Source organism: Podarcis bocagei (assembly GCF_964188305.1).
Source record: "Podarcis bocagei genome assembly, chromosome: 16".
NCBI lineage: Eukaryota > Metazoa > Chordata > Lepidosauria > Squamata > Lacertidae > Podarcis > Podarcis bocagei.
In genome coordinates this window covers 35185680-35199536 of record NC_138142.1, presented here as the reverse complement: position 1 = coordinate 35199536, position 13857 = coordinate 35185680, and the positions used below count along the sequence as shown (strand labels likewise).

Genomic DNA, 13857 nt, shown 5'->3' with positions numbered 1-13857 from the left:
TCTTTTCCTCAACGTGGGGCTCGAATCCACTGCCCTGAGATAGAGAGTCAATGCACAGCAGGAGATATGCAATCTCTCACTTATTCTGGTTTCCTTGAAAGCTCCATGTGAGAAGAAGGCTGATTCCGAGGGTCATGTACTCAAACGTGGGGGGCCCAGGTGGACCCCAGGGAGAACCTAAGAAGACCCCTGCTGGAATCAGGCCAGTGGATCATCTAGTCATTGGGGGTTATAGGAAGCCCTGAACACATATTTTTTAGATGTCCCTTGAGGCACGTAGAGAAACCATTGACCCCCTGCTGGTGAGGCTTGCTGACCACCCGGCAAAGCAAAAATTCGATATTCTCCTGTTAGGCAAAGACCGCAAGACGAACCGGATTGTGGCCAGATTCTGCGCACAGATCTGTAGGCGCAGACCACCACCTGATTCAATCTAGTTTGCTAAGAAAATTCCCAAACCCGGATCCACGGGCGACTTTGGGCCATTTCTCTAAGGCAGTCTATTTTAAAGTTTTTATGTGTTTATATACCTATCACAATTTTAAACTTAAAATCCACTGTTGTACATTGTTTTAAATGTTTGTTTTGCTATTGGGATTGTGGTTCCATTTGTGTTTCTCAAGCTGGGCTCTGACCGTAATAAATTTCTTTTCATGTCATCTAGTCTAGCATCGTGTTCTTGTTGGTGGCAAAACAAATAGATATGGGAAACCCACAAGCAGGGCCCAAGGACAACAGCAGTCTCAGCATCTGGTACTCAGGCATTGCTGTCTTCAACTGTGGAGGGAGAACATAGCCATTTTGGCTTGTAGCAGTCGGTAGCCTTCTCCTCCATGTGTTTGCCTAATCATCACTGTCTCCTGTGGGAGTGAGTTCCACAGTTTCACTTTGCACTGTGTGAAGTTCTTCATCTGTCCTGAACCTTCCAACACTCAGCTTCGTTGCATGTCCATGAGTTCTAGTGCTACAACAGAGAAAAACTTTCCTCTACCCTCTTTGTCCTCGCCATGCCTAATTCTATAAACTTCTAACATGCCTACCCACCTTTCCTCTGAACTAAGAAGTCTTGACCGTTGAAACCTTCCCTCATAGGGCAGTCGTTTCATCCCCTAGATCGCTTTGGCTACCCTTTAGTGAATCTTTTACAGCCCTACAATATCCTTTCCAAAGCGAGGTGAAAGAGGATGGGGGCAGGGAATAGGCCTGGGACAGAAGACAACCAGCAGCAAGCAGAGGCTTGTAGCGGCAAGCAGGTAAAAACAAGAGCTTCAGCCAAAAGCAGCAACTATTTCAGGACCAGGGACAGCTCCCTAGGGATGCAGATGTTGCTGCAGCCAAGGTTATACTTTGACCAGCTTCTTAGATCGCCAATCAGGATCCAATGATGACCAGAGCTCTACCCCTCAAATAAAGCTGTAAGAGATTAAAGGGGGGGGGCCTGACAGCTGCACACCTCATTGTTTGGCCTTGAGTTGCAGCTTTTTGGCCTTAAGTAGAGATGTGGAGGATAGCAAGCAGCTCTTGAGTGATGGGTGGAATAATTCTGTGTCCTTTCTTAAAATGCCCACTTCCTGATTAACTAACAGTTCTCTTCCACAAATATATATGGGGCAAAGGGTCATCTCTCACCGTTCCTGTCTGGGACTGATGGGAGCTGGGGAGTCCAATAGGTTTCCCCAATCTTGGTCCATGGTCTCTTTCTACATCCATTGAGAGAGGAGATGTCAAGGTGGGAGTTGGGCGCGGGTCAGCAATAACTCACAAGGGTGAAGTTAACTCTTTATTCAAAGAAAGAGAACAGCTCAGGCTAATGAGCACAGCAACTCTTCCCAAAAAGCCTTGCCCCAATGAGGCACTTGCGAGGACTAGCGGTCCATGCCTTCCAAGAGCTCCCTATGTCTCCTTCTCCTCCAGGTCCTTCCCTTGCAACCCACGACTACTTCGCCTTGTCTGTCTTTGCTTCGCCCCCTTTAATATGCCTCTGCAGGTTCTAGGAGACGGACAGATGGGGACTGGTCGTAGCAGGAGGGGGAGACTCCATGGCTTCTTCAACAGCCTGCCTCCACCCTGCCTCTCGGCCCGCTTGAGCCTCCGCTTCTGCATCCACTTCTGCACTGCTCTCTGCCACAGCCTCTTCCTGCTCACTATGCCCTGTTGCCTCTTCAGCTTCCAACACCTCCTCCTCCTAGCCTGCTCCCTCTGACCACTTATCGTCGTCCCACCACCAATCCCCTGGTTCTGAGTCTTCTTCCCTTGGGGATTCCCCAGCTGGTTCCTCCCATCACTTCACTCCTCTGCATCCAGACAGTCCATGACAGGAGATGACTCTTGACTGGAGAATATAGTCAAGACTCTTGACTTGCAGAGCTGTCACAAGTACTCAGGGGTGGATGGGAAAGGCACTCTGCGTATTCTCAAGAGACACGTTGTTTTATTAACATGCCCAAGTACTGAGGCCGAGCGATGAGGTTCTGCTCAGTGTGCAGAGGAGCAAAATAGCTCCCCTTTTCCCTGCAGTTGGCTCTTCTGTTAGACCTGGGCTCCAGAACCTGTGACCCTCGTCCAAATATTGCTTCAGCTCCCATCAGGCCCACAGCCAAAGTCCAAGATCTGCAACTACACTAGACAGCGTGAGATCATTGCCTCAAGCAGATGGTTTTGGAGATCATGAATGGGCAGCAAATTGTCAATCCAAGGCTGCAATCCTAAAATGTCAGCTGGGAATAGGCACCACTGAATCCAACAGGCCTTACATCTGAGGAGACATAATGTACTTTGCTCTAATGTGTGTGGTTGGGGTTGTGTGTGTGTTTGTGTGTTGGGGGGGGGTTGATCAATACTGTGAAAAGCGGATTAGTCTCTCCTCGTGACTTCCATTCTTGGTGCAGAGGTCTCCCCGAGGGCAAACCAGTGCGATGAATGAGCTTCCCATAATCCGACATCTCCATTCAGCCTTCCCAGGCGAATCGGCTCACTGCAGCGGTAATATTCCGGTTCTAAATTTATTACAGAGTCTTAAACATTCATGTCGTCTCCCTCGCTCTCCCTGCCTGCTGCCTGATTTAATTTTAAATCCAATTCTTCCTGAGCGGAGGCGTTCCTTTGGTTCTGGAGAGACAATGGACACCCCCAAACTCCTGCTGTTTTTCAGGTGGGATTCAGTCGTGGGCCAGGAATATCGGGTTCTGTGCAACTGAAGTCAGTGGGGAGGTCTTGCACATCACACCCGCACCCCCACCCCAAATGAAAACACTTGATGATAACTATAAAGGTAAAGGTAAAGGGACCCCTGACCATTAGGTCCAGTCATGGCCGACTCTGGGGTTGCAGCGCTCATCTCGCTTTATTGGCCAAGGGAGCCGGTGTACAGCTTCCAGGTCATGTGGCCAGCATGACTAAGCCGCTTCTGGCAAACCAGAGCAGTGCACGGAAACGCCATTTACCTTCCCACCGGAGCAGTACCTATTTATCTACTTGCACTTTGATGTGCTTTCGAACTGCTAGGTTGGCAGGAGCAGGGACCGAGCAATGGGAGCTCACCCCGTCGCGGGGATTTGAACTGCTGACCTTCTGATTGGCAAGTCCTAGACTCTGTGGTTTAACCCACAGAGCCACCCGCATCCCATATGATACCAATGTTATTAACTCAGATCAAACCAGGACTTCAGCAAAGTAGGGAGATAGTTTGGCATCTCCATCCAATATCTAGGTACCCCTAATTGTTTCTGCAACACTTCAGCAGTTGGACTGTTCGTCAGCATTCTGTGACTCCCCCTCCACTGATTGACAGCCAAGGCAAACTTTCTGCAGTGAGGAAAGTGACAGGGAATATGCACTCAAAAGTGCAAGATTTGCCTCAGTGCAACATCGTCTAAGCACCCCACAATCTCATCTGAATGGGTGCTGCTTAAGTAGCAAACATCATCTAATCTCCTTGCAGACAAATGAGATTAGCGGTCAATAAAGCTGGTCATCCAGAAAGGCCCATGAAGGATCGGGGGGGGGGGGGGTGGAGCAGGGAGATATTTGGTCTGCATCGTTTTTGGTAGAGCTGCCTGGTCCACCTGCTTGCCATGTCCCCCCTTTTCCTTTCAGGGCGGAGTGTCATTCATCTATCGAGGATGCTCTGGATTTCCTGAGCAGAGGGTTGGACCAAGAGGGAATAAGTAGAAGAGGGAGGGATCTTTCCCGGTCCAAAGGCCGCATCCTCCCAGACTCAGCCTTCCGGGGGCCAGCATCAAAAAGCAGGCCAAGCGAGAGATAGGCTTCAGTTGAACCAGGCAAATGCTAGAGGTTTCAATATAGCTCTCCGCTTGCTTCTCAACCCAGGTGATCAAGAGATACTATGGAACTTCAAGGACACATTTCAGCCAGGCTGGAGGGCTTTGAGTAAGTCGGGGGACGGGTGTGGTCTGGGAAAGAGCCCTGGGGGCCACGTAAAGGTAAAGGGACCCCTGACCATTAGGTCCAGTCACGGACAACTCTGGGGTAGTAGCGGCACTCATCTCGCTTTATTGGCCGAGGGAGCCGGCGTACAGCTTCCGGGTCATGTGGCCAGCATGACTAAGCCGCTTCTGGCAAACCAGAGCAGCGCATGGAAATGCCGTTTACCTTCCCGCTGGAGCGATACCTATTTTATCTACATGCACTTTTTGGCGTGTTTTCAAACTGCCAGGTTGGCAGGAGCAGGGACTGAGCAACGGGAGCTCACCCCGTCACGGGGATTCGAACCGCCGACCTTCTGATCAGCAAGCCCTATACTGTGTGGTTTAACCCACAGTGCCACCCGCATACAGAGGCCTAAAGGGGCACATCTGATTCCCAGACCTGAGCTTCCCCAGCCCTTCAACCAAGGCCCTTCCCACTCCACAAAGTTTCAGCCTGTGAAGATTTAAGCAGCAGCGCCAGAACAAAGAGACTAGCGAATGTTTTACTCTGCAGTCGGTGTAGCTTGAGCCTCGAGGAAGCACAGGCAGTGGTTATTTCCGAGTCCCTGGGGGGACCATTACTCTCTTTTCTCCATCCCACACATGCCAACCATTATTTGCAGCCTGGGAAATCTCTTTTTTTCATCTGCAGAACCAGGATCTGAGCACAGGAGCTTTGGGGAGGTTTTTCGCAGAGCCAGTTCTTGGAGAGATTCAAGATTAAATGGGGGAGAAGGGGAACCGGGGCTTTGTTTGGAAATACTTTATGCTAACTACACCAATGTTATTAAGCCAGGTGGCTGAAGTGTGGAGGGGGTGGGGAGTTTTCAGAAGTTGGAATGTGCATCAGCGTTCCGTGACTCCTCAGTGAAAAAGCCAGCCGCTAAGGTAGGCTCAGGGACACCAGTGGCGCTGTGGGTTAAACCACAGAACCTAGGACTTGCCGATCAGAAGGTCGGCAGTTCGAATCCCCGCGACGGGGTGAGCTCCCATTGCTCAGTCCCTGCTCCTGCCAACCTAGCAGTTCAAAAGCACGTCAAAGTGCAAGTAGATAAATAGGTACCATTCCGGCGGGAAGGTAAATGGCATTTCCATGCACTGCTCTGGCTTGCCAGAAGCGGCTTTGTCATGCTGGCCACATGACCCGGAAGCTGTATGCCGACTCCCTCAGCCAATAAAGTGAGATGAGCGCTGCAACCCCAGAGTCGTCCACGACTGAACCTAATGGTCAGGGGTCCCTTTACCTTTAAGGTAGGCTCATTTGAATCAGCTGAAGGCACAGGTCTTGCCGTCAAGCTATGGCGGTTTCAGAATATGCACCTGGCCTTTGACTTGAGCTGTTCATTTATTTATTTTTGAACTGCCTTCTTTTATTTGGCTTACCTGATTTTTGAGGGACGCATTCCAAAATGACTGCGGCAATGTCTGGACTGGAAATTTATGGTTTGCAATTAAATTTGATCCTTCCTTCATCTCTCGATGATCCCACTGACACACCCAAAGGCAGGGTTGATGTTGCATGACATAGTGTATGTTTTAAAAAACCTTTTGAGCAATTGGAATGTTTGCAGACACTCCGTAGCCCCCTGACAACCACCCAGACCTCTTTTCCAGTCAGCTGACAGGTGGAGCTCTCCTAGCTCTGCAGCTTTCAAACAGCGGCAGCCTCCCTTTTGACTTCCCTTGTGTCAGGCTTATCTGATTCCCCCGCCCCCAGGTAAAATTAGCAAGAAAAAGAAAAGGGGGGGGGGAGAGAGAGCTATTCAGCTGCTTTTCTGTGCAAGGCTGATGCATGCTCCTATGATTTGACATGTCTCCCCACCAGCTCAGCGAGAGTGCGGAAAGATTATCTCAAAGCCGAGGGTTGAAATTGCAAATAGATAATGGATTGAGGGAATACTTAATAAAAATTAGAGGAGAGAATGGGCCCGAGTAATCTTCTGATCTGGGGAAGGAATGAAAGAACAGAGAACACAGAGAGAGAGAAAACACAAAAGGGTTTCAAAGCCTTTTATATCAGGACTGTCTAACACGTATATGCTGTGTCCGCGTCTCTCTATGTATGTATCTACATAAATTATATACCCGCATAGGTGAAGACATAGAGAACGATCTCTTGAGAGTCAAGTCCAAGGCACTTTTTTTTAGTTTTACTTTTTTGATTCTTTACAGTGAACAGGTTAAAGCCATTAGTTTGGATTCAGACATGATTGTTTCTGGGTACAGAGTTGATTGTTGTTTTTCGAGTGGTGGGGGGACACGGTTGTTGGAGATTGCCAATTGCTCCCTCCCATCTCCTCCTTTCCCCCTCCTGTGCCACCCCCTCTGGTTAAAGACAACCCCCCCCCGCTCTTCCTCAACTCGGGCACAATAAAGCATGGCTGCTTAAGGTTGCCAACTTCTCCTGCTCGTGCCAGCTCCTCCGCCACAAAGCAGCAGCACGGCCTGAAAGCACACTGTGGAGGGGAAATAGCCACACCTGCTGTTTACTCTTAAAAGGCACAGGAGCAGGCTGGTGATTGGGTCAGTTGGCAACCTTACTAGCAAGCCCAGAGGGGGCGGGGAAGGCAGGGGGAACACACACACACACATGCTGCTAATAGTTTCTATTCCTCATTCTCCTTCAAGCTAGCTCCCAAGGTCTGCAACTGATGGTCTGCAAGCCTCTGTCCAGCCACTAAAATTCAGCCCTTGGCCTCCTCCATCAGTCTTCTGAAACTTGAAATTGGGGAAAGACATCACAAGTAGGGCTGGGTGATATATCAACGTATTTTCCAAAACCACTTTGAAGTCCATATCGTGATATCAATTTCCTAATTTTTGACCTGGCAACAGATTGTGAATCATGATGCATGTTAGGGCTGGGTGATATACTGCCCAAAACCAGTTTCATGATATTGGTTTTATCATTTTTGACCTTGCAATATACCGTATTTTTTGCTCTATAGGATGCACTGGACCATAGGAGGGGGAGAACAGGGGGGAAAAATTCTCCCCCTCTCTGCTCAGCGCCCCTTCAGCGAAGCAGCAGGAGAAACAGAGCCCCTTCCATTTCTCCTCCCACTTCGCTGAAGGGGCGCTGCGCAGAGAGGGAAAACTGTGCAGCGCCTCTCCAGTGAAGCGAAGTCTCGCTCTCCAGGCTTCAGGCGGCTATCCGCAAGCCTTCGGAGCGCAGCGGGGGGTCCAAAGGCTTGTGGATAGCTGCCTGAAGCCTCCGGAGCGCAGTGGGAACTCTGGGGACTTCAGGCGGCTTCAGCAAAAGCAACGCGAAGCCTCCGGAGCGCGTGGGGAGCTCTCCCTCTGCGCTTCGGAGGCTTCGCATTGCTATCGCTGAAGCCAAGGAGCCTGCATTCGCTCCATAGTACACACACACATTTCCCCTTAAATTTTTTTTTTTGGGGGGGGGGAGTGCGTCCTATAGAGCGAAAAATACGGTATTGCAAATCGTAGATGTGTGGGTGGGTGCTATGCAAAAATCGCAATGTGGAGGGAAACCGTGAAGCCAGCCAACGCCTCTACCTGGCTCCATCCTTATTTCGGGCCTCGTGGTATATTTGCAATGTTTATCATGAAGCTGAAAACCAGGTATCGCCCAGCCCTAATCACTAGTGCAGGGAGGAGAGGCAGCCTGTGTCCATGATGCTCTTGGACTGCAACTCCCATCACTCCTGACCATTGATCGTATTGGCTGGGGCTGATGGGAGCTGGGAGTCTCATGTCTTGAGGGCCACAAGTTCCCTCATCCCTGCACTAAACTCTCTTGCTGCTTTGCTGGCCTATTTTGGCCCTCTCGAGCTTCTGTAGAGGCCCTTCCAGGAACTACACAGGTGACCAGACTGAATGAGGCACACTGCACAGTTGTCAGCAGTGCCAGCATCCAAGAGACATCAAAACTAGGGTTGCCAGCTTGTCCAGCGGCCAGCTGTTTCTCTGCCTTTAACAGCGGCGTTCTCCGAAGATGTTCGAAGGTGACAACGGCAAGCGGAGCACCTGTTCAAGGCAGAGCAGCTGGACAAGGCAGGGAAGTCAGGTGGGATCTCCATGTTAAGAGGTACTCGCTCGCACCCCCCAGCGCTGCCATTCAGAGAAAACAGAACTGGGCTAGATTGACAAGTAGCCTGACCTGGTATAACAAAGGCAGATTCCTGTGTTCTGAAGGCAGGATAATAATTATAATGAATTTTTATTTATATCCCGCCCTCCCCAGCCGAAGCCGGGCTCAGGGCGGCTAACAACAATAAAATAATACAACATTCTAAAATCATTTCATTATAAAATTAATTCAAATCAAATTGATGGCAACCATGGGGCTAGAGTTCTGTGAAGATTGCCAAAGGAGGGAGTCAGGCTGTGCCCTGGCCAAAGGCCTGGTGGAACGGCTCTGTCTTGCAGGCCCTGCGGAAAGATGTCAAGTCCTGTAGGGCCCTAGTCTCTTGTGACAGAGCGTTCCACCAGATCGGAGCCACAGCCGAAAAAGCCCTGGCTCTGGTTGAGGCCAGCCTAACCTCTCTGTGGCCTGGGACCTCCAGGATGTTTTTGGTTGAAGACCGTAAGGTCCTCTGTGGGACATACCAGGAGAGGCAGTCCCGTAGGTACGAGGGCCCTAGGCTGTATAGGGCTTTAAAGGTTAAAACCAGCACCTTAAACCTGATCCTATACTCCACCGGAAGCCAGTGGAGCTGGTATAGCAGCGGGTGAATGTGATCCCGCAGCGAGGACACCATAAGGAGTCTCGCTGCGGCATTCTGCACCCGCTGGAGTTTCTGGGTCAGTCTCAAGGGCAGCCCCACGTAGAGCGAGTTACAATAATCCAGTCTGGAGGTGACCGTCGCGTGGATCACAGTGGCTAGGTCAGGGCGAGAGAGGTAAGGAGCCAACTGGATGCTCACTGAATAGACCAGCTGCTCTGCATGCAGAAGGGGGAAACGATCGCCCTCGAGATGTTGTTGCCTATCATCCCAGACCACAGGCCATGCTGTGGGGTTGATGGGAGCTACAAGTCCAAGAACACACATTCTCCCAGAAGCACGGTTGGGGGGGGGGGCAAGAGATGCAGCCTTTTCTGTGGCTGCTCCCATTTTGCAGAATCCCCTCCTGAGAGATCAGACCGGCTCCTTCTGGCCTTTCCTTCCACAGGCAGGCCAAGTCCTGCCTGTTCAGACAGGCCTTTGAAAACTAAGCTGCAGACGAGGCCAGTTACTGGGCTGCTGCAGGTCAAGCTGCAGACGAGGCCAGTTACTGGGCTGCTGTCAGGGCGGACTGTATTTTAATTGCTGCTTCTCAATGTATTTTAACTACAGTATTTTTTGCTCTATAAGACTCTCTTTTTTCCTCCTAAAAAGTAAGGGGAAATGTGTGTGCGTCTTACGGAGCGAATGCAGGCTGCGCAGCTATCCCAGAAGCCAGAACAGCAAGAGGGATTGCTGCTTTCACTGCGCAGCGATCCCTCTTGCTGTTCTGGCATCTGAGATTTAGAATATATTTTTTCTTGTTTTCCTCCTCCAAAAACTAGGTGCGTCTTGTGGTCTGGTGCCTCTTATAGAGCGAAAAATACGGTAGTTTGCGCTTCATGTTTTTGTATGCTGGAAGCCACCTTGAATCCCAACTTAGGAGGAAGGTGGGATATAAACACGTTCATAGAATTAGAGAGTTGGAAGGGAGCACAAGAGTCTATCTAGTTCAACCCCCTGCGATGCAGGAATGTTTTGCCCAATGTGGGGTTTGAATACATGACTCTGAGATTAAGAGTCTCATGCTCTAGCGACTGAGCCAGGGTGTGGGTGTGTGGACACATGCACACTCTACATTTGAAGCACTAGGGTGCCAAATCTTGACACTCATAGCTTCCCCCAAATAAGCTGTGGTTTGTTATGGCCACTGAGAGCTGTTAGGAGTCGTCCCCCCCCCCCATTCCCCTCAAAGAGCTACAATTCCCAGAGTTCTCTATGAAGAGGGCTTGCTAAACCCCTCTGGGAATTGCTGTTTCCTGAGGGAAGGAGGAGGAGTTTGGATTTGATATCCCGCTTTATCACTACCCTAAGGAGTCTCAAAGCGGCTAACATTCTCCTTTCCCTTCCTCCCTCACAACAAACACTCTGTGAGGTGAGTGGGGCTGAGAGACTTCAGAGAAAAGTGTGACTAGCCCCAGGTCACCCAGTAGCTGCATGTGGAGGAGCGGGGAATCGAACCCGGTTCACCAGATTATAAGACTACCGCTCTTAACCACTACACCACACCGGGCGTGGGAGGAAAGGGGTCTCCTAACAACTCTCAGTACCCTTAACAAGCAAGAGCTCCCAGAATCCTTTGGGGGAAGCCATGACTGGTTGAAATTATATCAGAGTGCTTTAACTGTATGGTGCACAGAGAGAGAGAGAGAGAGAGAGAGAGAGAGAGAGAGAGAGAGAGAGAAGAGAGAGAAACATGAGGGAAGTAGGGCAAGAGTGGAGAGTGGGTGGCTGAGCGAGAGAGCTTTAAAAACATTTGGTGGCAATGAAATCTGAGTCAAGTCACACTTCAGAAAACACAGAGCCAGCTTGGTACAGGTCCAACGCAGGGAAGAAGGCCAAACTGGCAATTAGCCACGGAAGGTTTTAAACCCACAATACAGCAAAGTGGGTGTCCAGCTGTGCCTGGCCTTTCCCAACAGCCACCCCGTATTTAATGTAAAACAAAGAGCTGGCAGAGTTCAGGGTGGCAGCGGAAGCCCTGCCCAGCCCTTGCTGAACGGTGGAGTCTGGGAGAGAAAAGACCATGCGGCAGTTAATGAGGTTCCTATTCAGCTCGCCAGGCAGGGGGGTAGCTATAATCTGCTTTCGTGCCCACTCCCTGCTCCTAAAAGACCTTCAGGGGAGTGAGTGGTTTGGGCAAAGCACAAGCCATTGGAAAGAACACCCCCTTCCTGCCTGCCCTTTCTTGTTCACTGTTGCAATGAAATCCTCCTTCTGCTATAGGAACGCAGAGCAAGCGTGTTTGGAAGGTGTGGGGAGAAAGCACGGAAACGAACAGTGCAAAAACCCACCAATCGCAGCACCCAGCTTCCCACGGGTAGGCTGCCTCGGACGGTAGGGGTTCCATTCAGGCATCGCACCTAACAGCCAGCATTTGTTCATGCCCTCACTCCCCCTCAAATATCAGCGCATCCTTGCTGGTTTCATGGGAGTGGGGTGGCCAAGAGGCATTGATGTGCCTCTGAACGCCAGCCGCTGGGAATCGCAAGTGGGGGAAGCGTTGTTCTTGCACCCTGCCTTCAATCTTCTCCAAAGAAGCATCTGGGTCAGCCCTTGAAGGGCTGGACGGATCATTGGCCTGATCGATCTGCGAGGCTCTTCTTGGAGTCTTAGGAAGCCCAGGGGTCAGCTCTGCAAACAAAATGCTTGTTCGCTTTGCCAGAAATCTGTGGCCTGTCCATTTTTTGCTTTGATAGCTCCAAAACTCTACTGGGAGAGAAAACAACAACCTCTGCCCACATTCTCCACCAAACCTGAAGGCTGGTGATTTGCAGAACTACCGTATTTTTTTTGCTCTATAAGACGCACTTTTTCCCTCCTAAAAAGTAAGGGGAAATGTGTGTGCGTCTTACGGAGCGAATGCAGGCTGCGCAGCTATCCCAGAAGCCAGAACAGCAAGAGGGATTGTTGCTTTCGCTGCGCAGTTGTTCTGGCTCTTGCTGTTCTGGCTTCTGAGATTCAGAATATTTTTTTCCTTGTTTTCCTCCTCCAAAAACTAGGTGCGTCTTATGGTCTGGTGCGTCTTATAGAGCAAAAAATACGGTAGTTTCCAGGTTGTTGGTGGAGAATGTTTTGTGGGGCTTAGGAACAGAAACACAGGAAGATGACTTATGACGAGTCGGACCACTGGTTGATTCAGCTCAGTATTAATTATCTCTGCTGTCAGCGTCTTCCTAGGATTTCAGACATGGGGGTTTCTCCCAGCCCTATCTGGAGGTGCCATTGGGGACTGAAGCTGGGAGCTCTCGCATGCTATGCAGACACTCTCCCACTGAGCTACAGACCTTTCAAGCCTTACCTTCAGGTGCGGATAATTCCCAGCAGAGATCTCTCTAAGCCCCGTTTCAGGCTCCCTCTCCTTGGGTGGCGGGACGACGACAGAAGACTTCAAACCAGCCTGGAACCAGTTGAAAACCTTCCGCCGTGTGTCGGCGCACCACGCCACGTCCCCTTGGTCTGCCAAGCGACCCGTAACCCCAGAAACAATCACACGAGCGAGCAAGGGCAGGCAGAACCACCCTCCCCAAACTGCCCGCCTATAAACTAGCTCGTCAGATACAAAAAGAGTACTTTGAAAGTTACAATATTATCCTTTATAATATAGCAATATATTTTCATAGGTAAAATAAAACTATGGTTATGCTTTTCCCCTAATAATCTTTTTTTTAAAAAAAGAAAAGAAATAAGAAAAAAAAGCGAGCTTTTAAGTGCAGCTTCCTCACCGAAGCTCTTATCGTCTCGAGAAACGCGTCAAGCGCCAGGCTAGGTCAGACGCAGCTATTTTGTAAAGGTGTGCAGTTGCTCCGGCTGTTTGGCTCCTTTCTGACGGTGGGGGGGGCGGGCAGGTAGACATTTGTGGGTCAGACCATGGTAGGTTTGCTGAGGTGGCATTAGGAACGCCGTTGCCAACACCTTCTCGGTGGTACCAGTGTCCCCTATTCTTCCGCCTCCGCAGGCATTTCCAGATGATGGGTGATTATTAGCAGCAGAGAGAAGTTGTGGGAAGGTGGCTGGAACCTGAGCCCACAATGGCAAAGTCCAGAGAATGAGCATAGGGTGCCTGCTGCACCGGACCAGTGGTGCACCTCCGAGTGGCCAACTAGAAGCCCGTGGGAAACCAGCAAGAAGGATCCCAGCAGAAGAGGAGTCTCCCCTCCTGAGGTTTCCAGAGGCTGGTATTCAAAAGCAAAGCAGCCTTCAAAGCCATGGTGGCTAGATGCCATTGGTAGCCCTCCCTCCCATGAATTTGCCTAATCCTCTTTCAAAACCATTTAGGCGAGTGGCCAACACTGTCTCCTGGGGAGCAGGGTAATGGGGGCAGAAAGGAAAAGGGCAGAATTGAGTTTGGGCACATACCACGCCCTGTTTCAAAAGCAGTATGCCATTTCAGGAGCCACGGCTTTCCCCCCAAAGAATCCTGCAGTTTAAGGATGCTGAGATTTGTTGGCAGGCCATGCGCTATTCCCCCCACGGAGCAAGAATTCACAGAGTGGTTTGACAATCAATCCCTCTTCCCGGGAGACTCCGGGAATTGTAGCTCTGAGAGAGGAATAGTGGTGTTTCCTAATAACTGTCGTTGCATTTAACAAGCCACAGCTCCCAAAATTCTTTTTTTTGGGGGGGCGAGCCGTGGCTGTTGAAGAGGTATCATAGTGCATCAAACGGTGCAGATATGACATTTATCTTGTGCCTGGCATCTC

At 50.4% G+C, this 13857-nt stretch overlaps 1 long non-coding RNA gene across 1 annotated transcript in view; it reads left to right on the top strand.

The window, feature by feature from the left end:
• Positions 1 to 5339: 5339 nt before the first annotated feature.
• The window catches only part of LOC308575376, a 137794-nt gene continuing 129276 nt past the window's right edge, over positions 5340 to 13857 (top strand). The window contains exon 1 of the long non-coding RNA XR_014002828.1: positions 5340 to 5486. This is a non-coding gene — a long non-coding RNA (uncharacterized lncRNA). The remainder of the gene's footprint in view (positions 5487 to 13857) is intronic.